Source organism: Phoenix dactylifera, chromosome 3, assembly GCF_051530095.1.
Source record: "Phoenix dactylifera cultivar Ajwa chromosome 3, Ajwa_hap1_PhDact_Kaust_v1.1, whole genome shotgun sequence".
Lineage (NCBI taxonomy): Eukaryota > Viridiplantae > Streptophyta > Magnoliopsida > Arecales > Arecaceae > Phoenix > Phoenix dactylifera.
In genome coordinates, this window is record NC_143192.1 from 24,578,288 (window position 1) to 24,595,323 (window position 17,036).

General features: G+C 37.5%; 1 pseudogene; it reads left to right on the forward strand.

Annotated features, from left to right (window-relative positions):
• The first annotated feature begins 3,929 nt into the window (after positions 1 to 3,929).
• On the forward strand, positions 3,930 to 4,027 carry LOC149767994 (small nucleolar RNA R71; annotated as a pseudogene).
• Positions 4,028 to 17,036: the final 13,009 nt, after the last annotated feature.

Here is a 17,036-nt window from a genome sequence, read left to right on the forward strand (position 1 = left end):
CACCAACCAAAATGTACTCATATCCAAAAGACGGTGGGAATGGGCCCATGAAATCGATGCCCCACATATCAAAAATTTCAATAGCAGTAATGGGCTGAAGAGGCATCATTTGCCTACGAGTTAGACTTCCAACACGTTGACATGGATCACATGTCCTACAGAACTCGTGGGCATCTTTAAATAGTGTAGGCCAATAAAAACCATATTGTAACACCTTAGCTGCGGTTTTCTTAGATGCAAAGTGTCCTCCGCAAGCACTGGCATGACAAAAAGAGAGTACACTTTGCATCTCATGATCCGGTATGCATCTTCTAAAGATTTGATCATTGCAATACTTGAACAAATAGGGGGCATCGTAATAATAACTCCTTACTTCACGCAAGAAATTATTCTTATCATTCAATCCCCAATGCTCCGGCATCCGGTTCGTGACAAGAAAGTTTACAATATCAGCATACCATGGCATAGTAGAAAGTGTAAACAATTGCTCTTCAGGGAACGAGTCCTTAATGGGCAACTGTGGCACCAAATCATGAACAACTAGCCGTGATAAATGGTCAGCAACCACATTCTCTACTCTCTTTTTATCTTTGATTGTGATGTCAAATTCTTGGAGTAGAAGTATCCATCGTATTAAGCGTGGTTTGGCCTCTTTCTTATCCAGCAAATATTTTAGCGCTGCATGATCTGTGAAGATAACAATAGGAGCACCAAGGATATAAGAGCGAAATTTGTCTAATGCAAATACTACTGCTAGCAATTCTTTCTCGGTGGTGGTGCAATTCATTTGAGCATCGTTTAAGGTTTTGCTTGCATAGTAAATGACATATGGCTTATTATCCTTGCGTTGTCCTAGGACAGCTCCTATCGCATAGTCGCTAGCATCGCACATGATTTCAAAAGGTAATGACCAATCGGATGGTTGCACGATGGGTGCAGTGCTAAGCATAGACTTCAACTTTTCAAATGCCTCTTGATAGATTTCAGTCCAATTGAATGGTGTATCAAGGGATAGGAGGTCATATAATGGTCAAGCTATGACACTAAAGTCCTTGATGAACTTCCTATAAAATCCTGCGTGACCCAAAAATGATCTAACATCTCTAACAGGCTTGGGTGCAGGTAGCTTGGCGATTAAGTCAATCTTGGCTCTATCAACTTCCATGCCCTTCGATGAAACAATATGTCCTAGGACAATTCCCTTTGGCACCATGAAGTGGCATTTCTCCCAATTCAGTATAAGATTCTTTTCTATACACCGAGCTAAGATAGCTTGTAAATGTAATAAACAATCATCAAAAGAATCGCCAAAAATAGAGAAATCATCCATAAACACTTCTAAAAATTTCTCGTTCATGTCTTCAAAAATGCTGAGCATGCATCTTTGGAATGTCGCAGGTGCATTGCACAACCCGAATGGCATCCGACGGAAAGCGAATGTGCCAAAAGGACAAGTGAAGGTAGTCTTCTCTTGATCCTCAGGTAAAATTTTGATTTGGTAGTACCCGGAATAGCCATCGAGAAAACAATAGAATTTGTGTCCTGCAACTCTTTCCAAAACTTAGTCTAGGAAGGGTAGGGGAAAGTGATCTTTCCTAGTGACCAAATTCAATTTTCGGTAGTCAACACACATGCGCCAACTCGTCGGAACACGAGTTGGGACTAGTTCACCCTGGTCATTTTTGACTACTGTCAGACCCGCTTTCTTGGGCACAACTTGAGTAGGACTCACCCACTTGCTGTTGGAAATCGGATAAATAATACCCACATCAAGCAACTTAAGAACTTCTGTTTTAACCACATCTCTCATTGTCAGATTCAGCCTACGCTGCATTTGCCTTGTGGTTTTTGCATTATCCTCCAAATATATCCGATGCATGCAAATCAAAGGGTTAATCCCCTTTAAGTCTGCAATCGACCATCCAAGTGCTTCTTTATGACTCTTTAGGACCGTAAGTAATTTTCCTTCTTGATCATTATCGAGCTCAGTCGAGATAATTACGGAAAAAGTGTTATCGGGTCCAAGAAAGGCATACTTGAGTTCCCTTGGTAAGGGTTTCAGCTCAAGTATGGGTGCTTGTTTTCGAGATTGCACAATTTTTGTTCCTTGTGAGGGCAACTGCTCGAATACCTCTATTCTCGGTCTCCATCCATTGATCATCATGACATCCGAATTATCTAAAATAGGTGGGACCACATCATCAGCAGTACCTTCAGAACACCAATCTATTAAACCATTGTCGGCCGATTCAGTAAATGTTTCTTTTAAAAGATATTCTTCCGCAATGGTTTCAACCCATTCAACTTCTTTACTTTCTTCATGATCACTAGGTTGTTTACCTATACTAAAGACGTTCAGTTTCAAGGTCATATTGCCAAAAGAAAGCTTCATGACACCATTCCTACAATTGATCAATGCATTAGAAGTTGCAAGGAATGGACGTCCTAAGATGACCGGAATCTGAGATGGTGAATTGGAAGCAGGATGTGTGTCCAGTACGATAAAGTCAACAGGAAAATAGAACTTGTCTACTTGGACCAACACATCTTCGATAATCCCTCTAGGGACCTTCACTGACCTGTCAGCTAATTGTAAGGTCACACTTGTTGGCTTCAACTCACCCAAACCGAGTTGCTCATATACCGTATATGGCAACAAGTTCACACTCGCTCCTAAATCTAGCAATGCTCACTCAATCCTAAAATTGCCAATGATGCACGAGATAGTTGGGCAACCTGGATCCTTATATTTAGTGTTATGCTGTAAAATTGCACTCACATTTTCAGCCAAAAATGCCTTCTTCTTGACATTTAATCGACGCTTGACAGTGCACAAATCCTTCAAAAATTTTGCATAGGAAGGCACTTGTTTGATTGCATCAAGAAGAGGTACACTGATTTTTACTTGCTTAAAAAGCTCAAGAATTTCGGAGTTTGGTTCAAGCTTTTGCAAGGGCTTTAATCTTTGTGGAAATGGTGCAGGAAAAGGATATTTAATTTTTTCAGTAGATGTTTGTGCTTCCGTTTCTTTGTTATCCTTTTTTTTTGTCTTGGGAGGGTCAGAATCAGGTATGACTTGTGTTTGTTCTGGGACTGGTCGGTCAATAACCTTTCCACTTCGCAAAGTTATTATACTCTTCGCTTATTCTTTATGCAAAGTTGAAGATGATGCATTGTTACCGCCGTAGACTTGAGGGTTAGATTGCGGTTGAGCTAGTAGCTTATCCTTCTCTTGAGTACTTAAAGCAGTGGTCAGCGTTGTCAGTTGATTTCTTAATTCATCATTGATTTTAGCTTGACCTTGCATGAAAGATTGCAAAGTTTCTTCGAGACTGGGTTTCTGAGGCGGTGCGTGTGCATAATGAGGTTGCGGAGGTGGAGGAGTTGGGTTATATACTTGTTGAGGTTGGTCATTCCTCCACCTGATATTTGGATGGTTCTTCCATCCAGGGTTGTAAGTACTCGAAAAAGGATTATTAAAAGATTTTTGATAGGACTTTATAACATTGGCCTGATCGTGCAAGACTTCCTTGAATGCGGGTATTGTGGGGCAATCAGTGGTGAGATGTCCAGGCATCTCGCAAATCCTACAACACTCGCTGTTATGTTCTACGGTCTTGACGAATTCAATTCTTCTAAGTTCAATTTCCTCTACCTTCCTAGTAAGGGCTGCCATTTCAGCCTGAATATCATCCTGAGTACTAAGATTGTAAAGGCCCCCGTGTCCAATGCTAGTAGGCTTAGGCAAAGGTTTATTCACTCTATCCCCTGTATCCCATAATTGTGCAGTCTCTGTAAGAGAGTCTAAATAGTCCCATGCCTCATCGGGTTGCTTTTCCAAAAATAGACCATTGCACATAGTCTCTATAAATTGTTTTAACTGTGGAGACAACCCTTCGTAAAAAAAACTAATGGTTCTCCATGTTTCAAACCCGTGATGAGGACAAGAGAGAAGCAATTCTTTAAATCTCTCCCAACATTCATAAAATGTTTCATGGTCTTTTTGTTGGAAGTTACTAATGTGCCTTTTCAAAAAGTTAGTCCTTTGTGCGGGAAAGAATTTTTTCAAGAATTCTCTTTGCATATCATGCCATGTTCCTAGCGATCTAGGTCTCAAGGAGTTCATCCACGTTTTGGCTTTATCCTTTAAGGAAAAAGGAAACAAGGTCAATTTAAGGACGTCTTCCAATACATTTGGTACTCTAAATGTGATGCTAATTTCCTCAAAATCCTTAAGGTGAAGGTAAGGGTTCTCGGATTCCATTTCATGATACTTTGGCAGCAATTGAATTACTCCTGGTTTGATTTCAAAGTGTCCTACGTTTTCAGGAATAATCATGCATGAAGGTTGACTAGTCCTAGTGGGGTGTAAGTATTGTCGAAGTGTCATAACTGGGGGTCTACCTTCATTACCATGGTGACTTCCTACATCGTCATCAGCCATCTCACCAGATCTGAGATTTTGCGAAAGAGTTTTAATAATATGATCTAAGGAATTGTCAAAGTTTTTCGATTCAAACGCCCAGTGTTGTCCCTATTCCAACCTAGCATACAAAATTTAATTAAATTTTTTATTATTTTAAAAAATAAATATAAATATAAGTACCAACTAAAGATACCCTAAAACAACATCCTAAAACAAAAATCTATTCACAATCAAACATGCAACAAAACATTACACCTCAATTTCTAATGTTTTTCTTAAATTTCTAGACAACTCCTAACTGGTTTGAAGAGGGCACCTAAGCCTCCAATCCGGTCTAATGAACCGAGTTGACCAGGTAAGCTCCTAGATAAGTGGAGGGGTCACGATGCGTTCGCAAAGGTCCCACTTAAAACCCACTTGCCTCGAATAGATGAACTGTCTCCCTTATAGGGACAAAGCTTGCCTAGACATCAACTAAGCCACAGAGCGAAATTGGTGCAACTTTCGGTGGTCTTCGTCCTATTGAGCTCGAATGTCCTTAGGGGCCAACGTCTAGTTGATTTTAGTTAAGCTTAGGATATTTATGCAATGGGGTGATTTTTGGGCTAAGGACGAGTGATGAAATCTCGACCTTATCTTTTTAAATGGGTTCAGCCTTGTTGCCCAAGGTGACAACCCAAGAGGGGGGGGTGAATTGGGTCTTTTAAAACTTTTCAACTACTTCTAATCTTTTAGAGTTAATTAAGCTAAGTTGTATGGATGCATAGTAGAATTTAAACTTAGCAAGAGTATGATTCTAATCTAATCAACTAATAAGCAGCGAACTCAATAAAAGATTAGTCTAAGTTTGCCCAAGTATGCAATTCAATACAATGAGTCTTAATGCAGTTATATTGAATGAGACTTGATTAAGTAAATTGAATATGCTTGCAACTAAAGGATGCGCGGAGAAGAGTTAAGCAAGCAATTTATCTAAGTAAGTAAGTGAGTGAGAAAGTTAGATAACAAAGAGCATCACAGACACAACAAAAGTATAGTGGTTCGGTGCATCCCAGCACCTACATCCACTCCCCAAGACCTCTTGGGAATTTCACTATAATCCCTCATATTACAGCCGGTTGTTTTACAAACTCACAACCCAACTTGTTGTTTTGCGAGATCACAATGAACTCGGTCGGTTTTTACAGGCTCACCGACTAGAACCAACCGATTGTTTTCCCGGGTTCACAATCAAACCCAGTTGGTTTTTCCAAAGGCTCACCAACCACTACCTTACAACGATTATTTTCGGGTTCACAATCAACCCAGTTGGTTTTCCCAAAGGCTCACCAACCACAATCTTACAACGTTGGTTTTCCCTTTGGCTCACCAACAAACCTTAACCCCTTGATTCAATCCCTTGATTGAATCAAGTTACAAGATATTAGAACAAGAGTTTAAATCAAATACAAGCTTCTCAAATAAGCAAATATAAACAAGTAAAGTAAAGAGAAGAAGCCCTCAACCAAATTTGTAGATGAAGGAACTCGGCTTCTTCTTTACTTGACCCTCTTCTGATTTTGCACGAAGTAGAGGATCACCGAGGCAGCACACAGTTGGAGAAGAAGCTTTGGGATTCACTTGGATGCTCTTCTTCTCTCTCTTTTACTTTGAATGGCCCTTTTGTACTTTTGGGAGATTTCTCTTGTAATCTCTTTGAAATCTCTTTCCTAAATGTTCTCTCCCACTTCCATACTTCTCCCCTAGCTCTCCTCTTGATTTTATAGCTTTAGATGGCGTGGAAACAAAAATCTAGCCATTAGAGACAAAAATAGAGCCGTTGGAGTCAAGAAAAAACTAGCCGTTATGCCTCCCAGCGTGCTAGAGTCGACTCGGCTGAAGCAGGAGTCGACTCGGCTGAAGCAGGAGTCGACTTGGCTGAAATAGGAGTCGACTCGCGAATAGTAGTCTGCCGGCACTGTAGCTGGGAGTCGACTCCGCACTGTAGCGCTGAAGTTGGAGTCGACTCGAGCACTGTAGCGCTGAAAAATAACTCTCTGTCTTTTTGCCTGTTCTCAGTCGGAGTCGACTCGTAGAATCTCGGAGTTGACTCGAGCACTGTTCCTTGAAACTCCAGAGTACCAGAGTCGACTCTGAACTTCCAGGAGTCGACTCGAAGACTATTCTTTTGAATCTTTCTTTGAATTTGCTCCTCCAATTTGAATCCTTTGAACTTGAAACTTGGGCCAATGAAGTGTAGCTTTCTTCCAACTCTTCTTGAGAGCTTTTGAGGCCTTCTTGTGTTTATCCAACTTGCTATGTTCCTTGCAAAACAAATTATCTTTCTTCTTGCAACACACACATTAGTATTTATACTTCAAGGTTTTATGATCATCAAAATCAATCTTTAAATCAATCTTTGGGTCATCAGTCTCCCCCTTTTTGATGATAACAAAACTTGGAATATATGCAATATAAAATATATTGTGTTCTAGAAGTAATGCATAGCTAAGTTATTTGAAGTAGAAAATATATCTTTAAAATATACTTCATGATAATGTTTTAGATTTAATCAACTTAACATAATCAACACATAAAGCATTATGAGCATATACTCAGATATTTTCCCCCTTTTTGACAACATCAAAAAGATAGTAAAACATTAAGCACAAAGATAAGAATACTCAAATATTTCTTTTTCTTATTGTACTCTGATTTGCATGTCAAATTATTACAAAAATATGAATCATATAACTCAAGGCAATAATGTTAGAAAAAGATTAATGAGCATAGATCAGAGCCAATTATAATGAGAACACATCGAATATGGTTCCAAAGATAGTTTTCAAATCAAGTGTAGGTGGAACCTTTTTCAAGTTAATTCAAGGAGTATCAAGACTGATATTCAAAGAAGGCACGAATGGAAATCTAACCTCTCTTCAATAATAAGTATGAAAGCTTGTTCATTTAAGATCTTTTGCTCAATATATTAAGTATTTTATCAACATGAGAGCAATTTAATTAATTTTCAGAGTATAAGATCAAAACTTATATACTTGAAAAACATACCATCATGTTGGATCATTAATTCTTAATGATTTCAAAGTTCTTTTATGATAATAAGAGCATTGGGGCACAAATACCAAAATATGGATTCATGCAATTTTTGATACATCTTAGAGCTCTTCTAAATACTTTCTTTTATTCCTTTAGAGAGAAACACATTTTAATGTATATAAAAATAAATTGGCACAGGATTGAAACTCTAAAGAGCAAGCCAATAAGAAATCATTAGTGAATTCCAAAATAGATTTTCTAATAGAGACAGATGAATTTTTTTTTTAAAAAAAATAATTTTCAAAACAGTTGATTTGCCAATTAGGTGTATTTTACCATCTATAAATCTATCACATATAGTAGTTACTTTAAATTTGTGTTCATAAGAAATACTGAAGGAAATTTAGTTCAACACATTATTCTTCCCCTCTTTCATTAAACTAGAGGCTCTTAAGATCAACTGTTTGAATTGTAATTTGGTTCATGATTGATGCACTAATCAAATAACAAGCCTCAAGGTGTATCATACAAATTTTCAGATTTAAATTTCAGATGATACATAATGGAGAGTATTAGGATCACTTCTCATTTAATATTCTTTCTCTCTCCTTTAGTTATGGATTTATGCGATTGAGCTCTATATGATCTCTCCTCCTAAAAATTTTCTTTCTCCCCCTTAATTGAACATTCCATTTAGGAGTTTAGAATTTGAAGATAATTTTCAATAAAATATTCAAATTGTCAATCTGGAAAGTATATATTATATAAGTTTCAGCATATTTTTATAAGACTCAAGGTTTGAGATAAGACAACCTTTATAGAAATCATCTCAAGGTATAAGCTTATTATATAACTAAAGTAAGTTATGCAATATAAGGAGGTTCATCAAAATCAATCCATAAAATATAAAAGATATGCATCATATGATGGTGGCTTTTGAATAAGATGTAAAATCTTGATATGTCTAAGCTCCCCCTCAAAAGATGCATTCTTCTTTAATCATTCTTTTCTTTTTGTTGAATTTCAGATTTTAATGATAAGCGTAAATAAAAACAGAAATTCTATAATATCAAGAATGTAGAGTGATCTAGATTTATTCAAAATTTATAGCAATCACTCTTTTTAATCCTTCAAGAACAAGTTATGCTTCCTCTAAATATTTGAGAAAATGTATAGAAATATTAATCAGAAAATGATTCATTTGAAGCTTAATTTCTTTAAAAAGCATTTACATTTTCTTTCTTTTAAGAATCATTTAAGTGAGCTGAAATATTTCTAGACTTAAGATCATTCACTCTTTTTAAAAATATATATATATTTTTTGATGGAAGTCTTTAATAATGTAGGAAAAAAAAATATAGATGATTATTGAGATATATATTTATAGAACTCAATTTCTTTATCATAGTTTTTCAGCAATGTATACATGAATCACAATAAATCTTTTTAATATCAAAATAAAATCATATATTTAAAAATATTTGCTTGCAATCAAGATCATTGAAAGACACATCATTTAGACCAATATTAGTACACTTTAAATATAAGAAATGATATGTTTCAGATGCGTATCGGGGCAAATAATCAAGGCATCAAAATTATTCTATTTTTCTTAAATTGTAGTTTTTATCTAGAAATCATATTGAGTTTAAGCTTTTATACAAAATCAGATTCTGAACTTCATAAAGATTTTCAAGAAGGCTTTCAAAGTTGTAATTTAAGATATGTATCTTCCACATTGTAGCTCATCTTAAATCATTATGATTGAAAACACATATTTCAAACATATAAGAGCATATTCAGAATATTTGTATTTATGTTGAGTTTTGGTATGAATTAGAACATTATATACCAAAGTTAGGCAAGTTGAAGGATAAAACAAAATCAATTCATTTTGCCTAAATAGAGATATCCTTCTCTTCTCCTTTTTACAAATTTATTCAACTTTCAGATTTTAAAGATGATTGTGAACGACAAATCTGAAATTTCTTTTCAATAATATCAAACAAAAATTTTATGTAGTATTCCAAACATTCAATCAAATTGTCCAAGCATGGAGCATTACAAAATATTGAGAACCCATAATTCAAGACATCATGCCACATGCAAAATATATTATGTGTTAAGTCATGCATTAAAATATTAAGAGCAAGCATGTCAATGATCAAAATCAATTCTTTTCAAATAAACTCCCCCTATTTAAATATAATCTTGCACTGATTTCATCCTTAAAGTATGTTTTCAAGTGATTAAAAATTTGACTTGATTCTTCTTATATACTTTCATTTACTTTCTTATGCTTTATACTCTATTTGCTCCCTATCCGGTGGAGTTGGAAGAGGCACGAGGTACTACCACTAGCCTCCCTCTTGTGCCGTCCCTAATATATCTTACACCAAATAGTTGGGTCAAATAGTGCTGGGTACTACCACTAGCCTCCCCATTGGCACCATCCCTATGATGAGCAATATAGAAAGGTTAAAATGTTCACTTCAAACTCTCCCTGTTTAAGTGTAATTAATTACGGATTTTATCCCTTTCAAAAGAATGCTCACACAAGTCTCACAAATGTGCCGAATATATTATGCTTGTTTTGCTTTTCCTTAAAATTGGAGTATTTGCCTTCACTTAGATTTTACTTCTCTTGAATAATATCCATTTTCTTTTCTTTATCTCTCTCTCTTTTTGTTATTCTCAAGTAATTTACATGAAAGAGCAGCATAAAGAAATAATCTTATGTATCATATAGATGTATATCATGCAAACAACATTTTCATTATGCTCAAGAATTCATAGCTTCTCACAAGTCAATTTAAATCAGCATTTTAAGCATATACTTGTGTATTTCATGGTTATGATATAGGGAAAGGAACATTTTAGTTTGAGCAAACCATGAATCAATTTCTAAAAGCATAAGTCAATTAATACATATATAGACATGATATCAAGAAATTAATAATTAAAGATTTTAACCATGCCACAATAAGATTTAAGTTATTGACTTTGCTTAGCTAATTTATGAGAGAGGTATCTAAAATTACCGATTCATTCTGCATTCTTCAAGTCAAATACCTACTAGATTTCTTATGTATGAACTTTTGGCTGAAGAAGGTCCTCTCTCTTGTTTGCATGTGAATGTTTATTGTATCTTACGTGGAGATATTCTTCAAGTTGAAATCTCTCATTTTCTTGCTCAAGAATCCTGCATTATTAACAAAATTCTTTTCTTTCTTGAAAGAAAGTCATTAGTTTCTTCAAGATACAAAACATTCATATAGCATATTTCTTAACTAGGTGACTCAACATAAGATATGACAATAATTGAATGTTGAGTCACTTCAGTCAAGAGATTGCCTAAATATAAGCAAACACATGTCACTTGAACTAAAGAGATAGTTTCATTAACCAAGATGGTTCAAGGACAAGCATGTGAAGCAATAGAAAGATTTATCAAGGTCAAATCAATTTTTTATTTTCAGAATCAATTTAGCTTAGATTCTATTTGCTTAAGATAATTATCAATAAGATATGTTAGCTAAGTTTTAATCAACTTATCTTAGACAGTTGTTTCTATCAAAATTCAGATTATGATTTATTTATTATCAATAAAATATGATTCATTAGAGTTAGATTGAAGTCTTGCACAAGGGCACATAATGAGCATATAATCTGGTCTACTAGCTGTATGATAAAATACTTATTCTATCATGCTTCAATACAGCTTTAAAACAATAGACCTACTTTGCTCATCCTTTTCAAATTCTACAAGATGGGGTCATAGACATACCTTCTTCATACCAATCTTCTATAAGAGTTTTCTTGTGGACTAACTTTGGTCAATGAAGATCCCCTTTCTTGTTTGTCTTAATTTGGAGTTCAAGAAAAAATGTTAATTCATTCATTATACATATTTCAAATTCACTTTGCATGAGCTTAGTAAAATCTCCATATAAATCTTCATTAGTAGAACCAAAAAGGATGCCATCAATGTATGCTTTGAGCAAGCAAGATATCACAAATTCTTCTTTTTAATGTATAGATTTATTACTTTTTATCAAAAAGTTACTCAAGCTTTTATATCATGCTTTTGATGCTTGTTCCAAATCATATATTGCTTTATCATATTTGTAATGAGTATTTTCAAATAAGGTGGTTATTTTACATAGACCCCTTTTTTAATGAAATAACCACATAGGAGTGCATTCTATACATTCATTTGACAAAATATAAAGCTCATAAAGCAAGCAAATGATAATGGTGATCTTAACTTCTAATCATGCAAGAGTTTTATCAAGATCTATTTCATCTTTTCTTGATTTAGTCTTTTAGTAGTCATCAATTTTTCTTCACTAAGTGCATTTCTGAAAAAAAACTCAATTTGGTTCTAATTATTAACAAGTTTTCAGATTGTTATATGTAAAAGATTAACCATATACATATATAATTTAATTTTAGTATCTTGATAATAAATCATTAGTCTCATAAAGAATAAAATGAATTGATATTTCTACAACTCGAATCTTTTCATTGAATGTTCTATATGCATTGCTTGATGAATGATATCCAAGGATAGAAATATCTTTATCAGATTTGACATTATTTTCAAAAGACCATATCAAGCATAACATAAACTACTGAAATATATGACAGATATGCAATAGATCATTTTTTATTTTTCAGAAGATCAAATGGAGTTTTCATCAAAAAATAGATCTAATAGAAACCATATAGATGACAAGCAATGATGATAGCTTTTAGATGACCATCATACAACATTGCCTTTTTCATTTCTTCAAGAATTCTATTAATCCTATTTTACTCATGGTGTTCTTGGTGCAGAAACAATTGTATTCATTATTATTTTCTGTGCACAACTTAATACAAAATTGGTTTTCAAAACTATGCCATGATACTTCTTTATTTTCATAGTTTGCAAACCTTTTTCATTTGAACCCTTTTTGTGAGTTTGTGCCAATGTAGAAAATATTTCAATTTGAGTGCCAAGAACAAAACTAATTGTTGCCCAGATAGACAACCCAAGAGGGGGGGGGGATGAATTGGGTTTTAAAATAATTTAGCTATTTAAAACGTTGTGAAGGACTAATTAAAACTATTGCAAGTTGTTTAATTAAATGCTATGTGCTGTGAGTGATATGAGAGGAAGAAGAAGAGAGACAATCAATCACAAACACCAAGTTTTATAGTGGTTTGGAGCTAACCCTTGCTCCTACGTCCACTCCCCAAGTCTCACTTGGGAATTCACTATAACCCCCTTGGATTACAGCCGGTTGTTTTCCAAGCTCACAACCAAACTTGTTGTTTTACGAGCTCACAACGAACTCGATCGGTTTTTCCAGGTTCACCGACTAGAACCACCCCGATTGTTTTCTCGGGATCACAATCGAACCCTTACACACGTTGGTTTTACACTCGGCTCACCAACCAACCTCAATACCCTTGATTCAATCCCCCGATTGAACCAAGCAGAAACAAGTTGTAAATAAAATAGACAAACAGAAAACTAAGCTTCTCAAAAGCAGATGGAAAACAATATAATCTGAAAAGAGTTTAGAAGCCCTCAAACGCTTTTAAGTTGGAGAAGAGGAATGGCTTCTTAAACTTCGGGTCTCCTCTTGAATGTGTAGTCGACTTGAATGCAGGAGGAGGATTCTTTAATTGCTGGGAAGATGTAGGTGGATGCAGTTAATGCAGCTATTCCCACTTGTTTCGTTGAAGAACAGGTTGCAGAGATTGAATGCTTGAATACTTGGAGTGGAATGGTTGTTCTCTGCTTTGCTACAGTCTTCTGTGGCTATTTAAACCAACCCCCACGGAAACTAGCCGTTAGACACCTTTTTCTGCCCGTTCTGCACACTCTGCACAGCCTGACAATGTGTCCGTTGGTGGGTTGGAGTCGACTCGCGCGATCAGGAGTCGACTCGTCTGTAGCGGGAGTCGACTCATACTTTTCCGGAGTCGACTCGGCAACTGTTCCAGATTTGAATTAAAGTTGCCTTCGCGACTGGGAGTCGACTCGTCTTGACCCAGAGTCGACTCGCCAACTTCTGGAGCTGACTTGGCTTTCTCGGAGTCGGCTCATCCCATGGAGTCCGTGGATTTATTTTTGAATTTGGTCCACTCGAGTCGACTCGTCAATCCTGGGAGTCGACTCGGCGCTCAGAGCCCGAACTCCCTATCTTCTGTCTTTTTGGCTCGTCCAGTCTTGGAGTCGACTCGAACTTCCTCAGAGTCGACTCGGCTCTCAGTTTCCGAAACTTGGTCTTCTGCCTTTTTGATGTGAAGCTGCCTTGGAGTCGACTCTAGCTGTCTGGGAGTCGACTCGAATCTCAGAGGCAGTAACTTGGTCTTCTGTCTTCTTTGTGGTCGCGGAGTCTCGGAGTCGACTCGCGTATTGCGGGAGTCGACTCGAATCTCAGAGTCCGAAAAATGCTTTGTCTTTTTCCTTGTGTTCCTCTGAGAGTCGACTCTCACTATCTTTGGAGTCGACTTGCCAACCATCGGAGTCGACTCGCGTTCCACTGGAGTCGACTCGAATCTCAGACCCGAAAACTGCTTCTGACTTTTCTGCCTGTGACTCCTTGGAGTCGACTCATACTTCTCCGAAGTCGACTCGGTAAACATTGGAGTCGACTCGCGCACTTCGGGAGTCGACTCGCTGACAGGTTTTGAATTGAAGCTTTCTGTTCGTCTGTCTGTTCTCAGTCGGAGTCGACTCGTACCGATCCGGAGTCGACTCGAGCCCGTGCCAGTGAACTTGATACGCTTGGAGTCGACTCGTGATACTCTGGAGTCGACTCGAGTCTCAGACTTTGGTTCAAGCTGACTTCTTAACTTATCCAAAATACTATGAACCAAGTCTAGAGACACTTAGAGAAGATTTTCACAGAAAACACTTAATTGAATTCATTAGTAAACAAGAAATATACTCAAATACTTTGAGCTCATCAAAATCAAATAGGATTTTAATCAATCACTCCACAATCTCCCCCTTTTTGATGATGACAAAACATTGAGTATATGTAAAGTGAATTGTACCATAAACAATGAAATAAAATCCATAAATGAATTCAAATGTCTGGTAATTCAATTTATCCAAGCTTGAAAGGAGTGAAACAGTAAATTTCGGAGTTAAAGCTCCCCCTTTCATTTGGAATTATATAAGCCTTCATATTATGCAATCAATTGTTTGGCTTATATATCTTTAATGATTTAGCTTTGTTAAAATTTCAGATTCTCCCCCTCAACATATGCATTCTACTTTGTTTTGATTCTTTGAATTTCCTTTTAATGCTTTGAAGTTTTTGAACTGAAATTTTGGTTTTTAGAGGGAAAATCTGTCAATTTGTTCTTGAGTAGGATTCAGCTAATCTCCGAATATCCCTTGAATAGATTCTGGAGATTACTCCATTAGGAGCTCCAAAAGAGAGATAATGAGCCTCGAGGTACCGAATCCACTTAGAACAAATTTGTGTGTTTTAAGAGTTTATCTTTTTATTGATTTCCATTGATTCCTTTTACATATTTTATGCATATTTCTCCCCCTTTTACATATTTTATACATATTTCTCCCCCTTTTTGTCATCATATCCAAAAGGAGGTAATCAGAACACACAATCAAACATAGATCAAAAGGCACAGTATTGAAGAAAAATGCGGCTACTCATTGTATTAATTTGTATGTAAGTACATTTCAGAATACAATAAGTAAAGCAAAACAATACATGTCAAAACAAAACACAAAAAGTAGCTATGGTCTCCTCGAGGATGTAGCTCCTCCTCTCGAGGATGTATCTCCTCCTCTCGAGGATGTGGCTCTTCCTCTCGAGGATGTGTCTCCTCGAGGCATGCGCTCCACGAGTGATTGGACCGCATTGGTGACATTCTCGAGCTGGCGAATGATGGCCTGGATGGCCCTGCTCTGTGTCGTATCCAGCTCGAGCACCGACTTCTGCAGTCCGTCCAGCTTGTCGATGAGCACATTCGACAAGCGCTCGGCCCCCGCGGTAGTGGTGGACATGTCACGGCCGATGTCATCCCGCATCTGTCGAGTGGTGCTCGTGACCTCACCCATGCTATGGAACTGGGCCTGCATCAAGGTCCTCATGTTGTATATCTCTTGCCGCACCTCAGCCGTCATGTCAGTCACGGCTGTCAGGGAAGGAACCAACGCGGAAGATGTGGGCGCAGGAGAGGGAGTAGGCATCGAACCTCGGAGCTCCCGAAGCAACTCATCCCTCAGATCTCGGACTATCTCCTGCCGCAGCTCCCGGAGCTGCTCAGGATCAATGCGGACCTCCATGGGTGGTGGAGCCGAGGAGGAGGGTCCGGCGGAAGTGGGAGGAGCAGAAGTGGGTGGAAAGTCTGGTACGTCAGGAAAGTCAGAATCGGGCTCAGGACTGGGGGAAGGTCCCTGAATCATACACTCCATCACTGCTAGATCTCGCTCTGTGATGAGATCGAATCTCCCGGTCTTTGGAAATAAAATTCTGTTTATTATACTGAGCAGTAATCTCATTTCAGCAAAAAGAGAACTAGCTATTACCTTCTCGTAAAAGTTGAAGTTCTCATTTTCCATGATCAACTGTAGGGCTCTCAGTTTATCTTCTGGCCTTTCCGGAGTGGCTCCTACGCAGGGTAGATGAAGTAGCTCACTCAAGCTCTCCTCGGAAACTCGAACTCGAACCCCTCGAACTTCCGAAACAAGCCCTCCCATACCAGTTTTAAGGAAGGCATAGAACTCTTGAACCAATCCGGGATAGATCAACACATCTAGGGAGCAAAGATACTCCCAACCTTGCCTTTGGATCCATTCCCTCAACCGAAACCCTTCTTGATCAAAGAACTCGGAATGGATCCTTCTCCCCGTTGTAACCGGTCTCCCCGCAAATCTTGCAAGTATAGCAGAGGGGGAAGGAGGAGGAGGTGGCTCCGCACGTGCCTCACGTTGTGGAGACACGGTAGATGGCTCCGTAGGTTGCCTTTCCTCACATTGGATCCGTGTGACTCTTCCGGATCTCTTGGCTACGGCTCTTTTGGGTCCCATTTCTCCAAGATCTTAAGGTAATCTACTGTTTGGAGGAGTTTGGAGAGTGGGGATTAGAGTATTCAAAGAGGACAAGGGCAAACAGTGCCCTAATATTGCTCTCGGGTCCCCTTTTAACAGTGGGGTCCCGACGTTGGGTCGACTCAAGAATTTTCTTGGGTCGACTCAACGTTGGATCGACCTTATTCTGGGTTGGGTCGACCCAAGTGCAGAATTTTTCTTTTCTCTTCCTTTTTGCGTCTAAAAATTCTCCTTGCTTCCAATCCTTATAAATTCTTTCTGGGACAATGATACATGAGTAAGGAATCTATAGATAACAAGTTTGACTCATGTTTCATGGGTTTTTAGAAATTGGAGGAATGTATCATGAAACTACTAGTTCCCTTTTATATTTCTTCAATAAAAAGGATCACATATGCCTAATTCCCTTCTTAGCATGCAGAATCTATCTTCACTCAATGGTTTTGTAAATATGTCGGCTAATTGTTTTTCCGTGCATATATGCTCAAT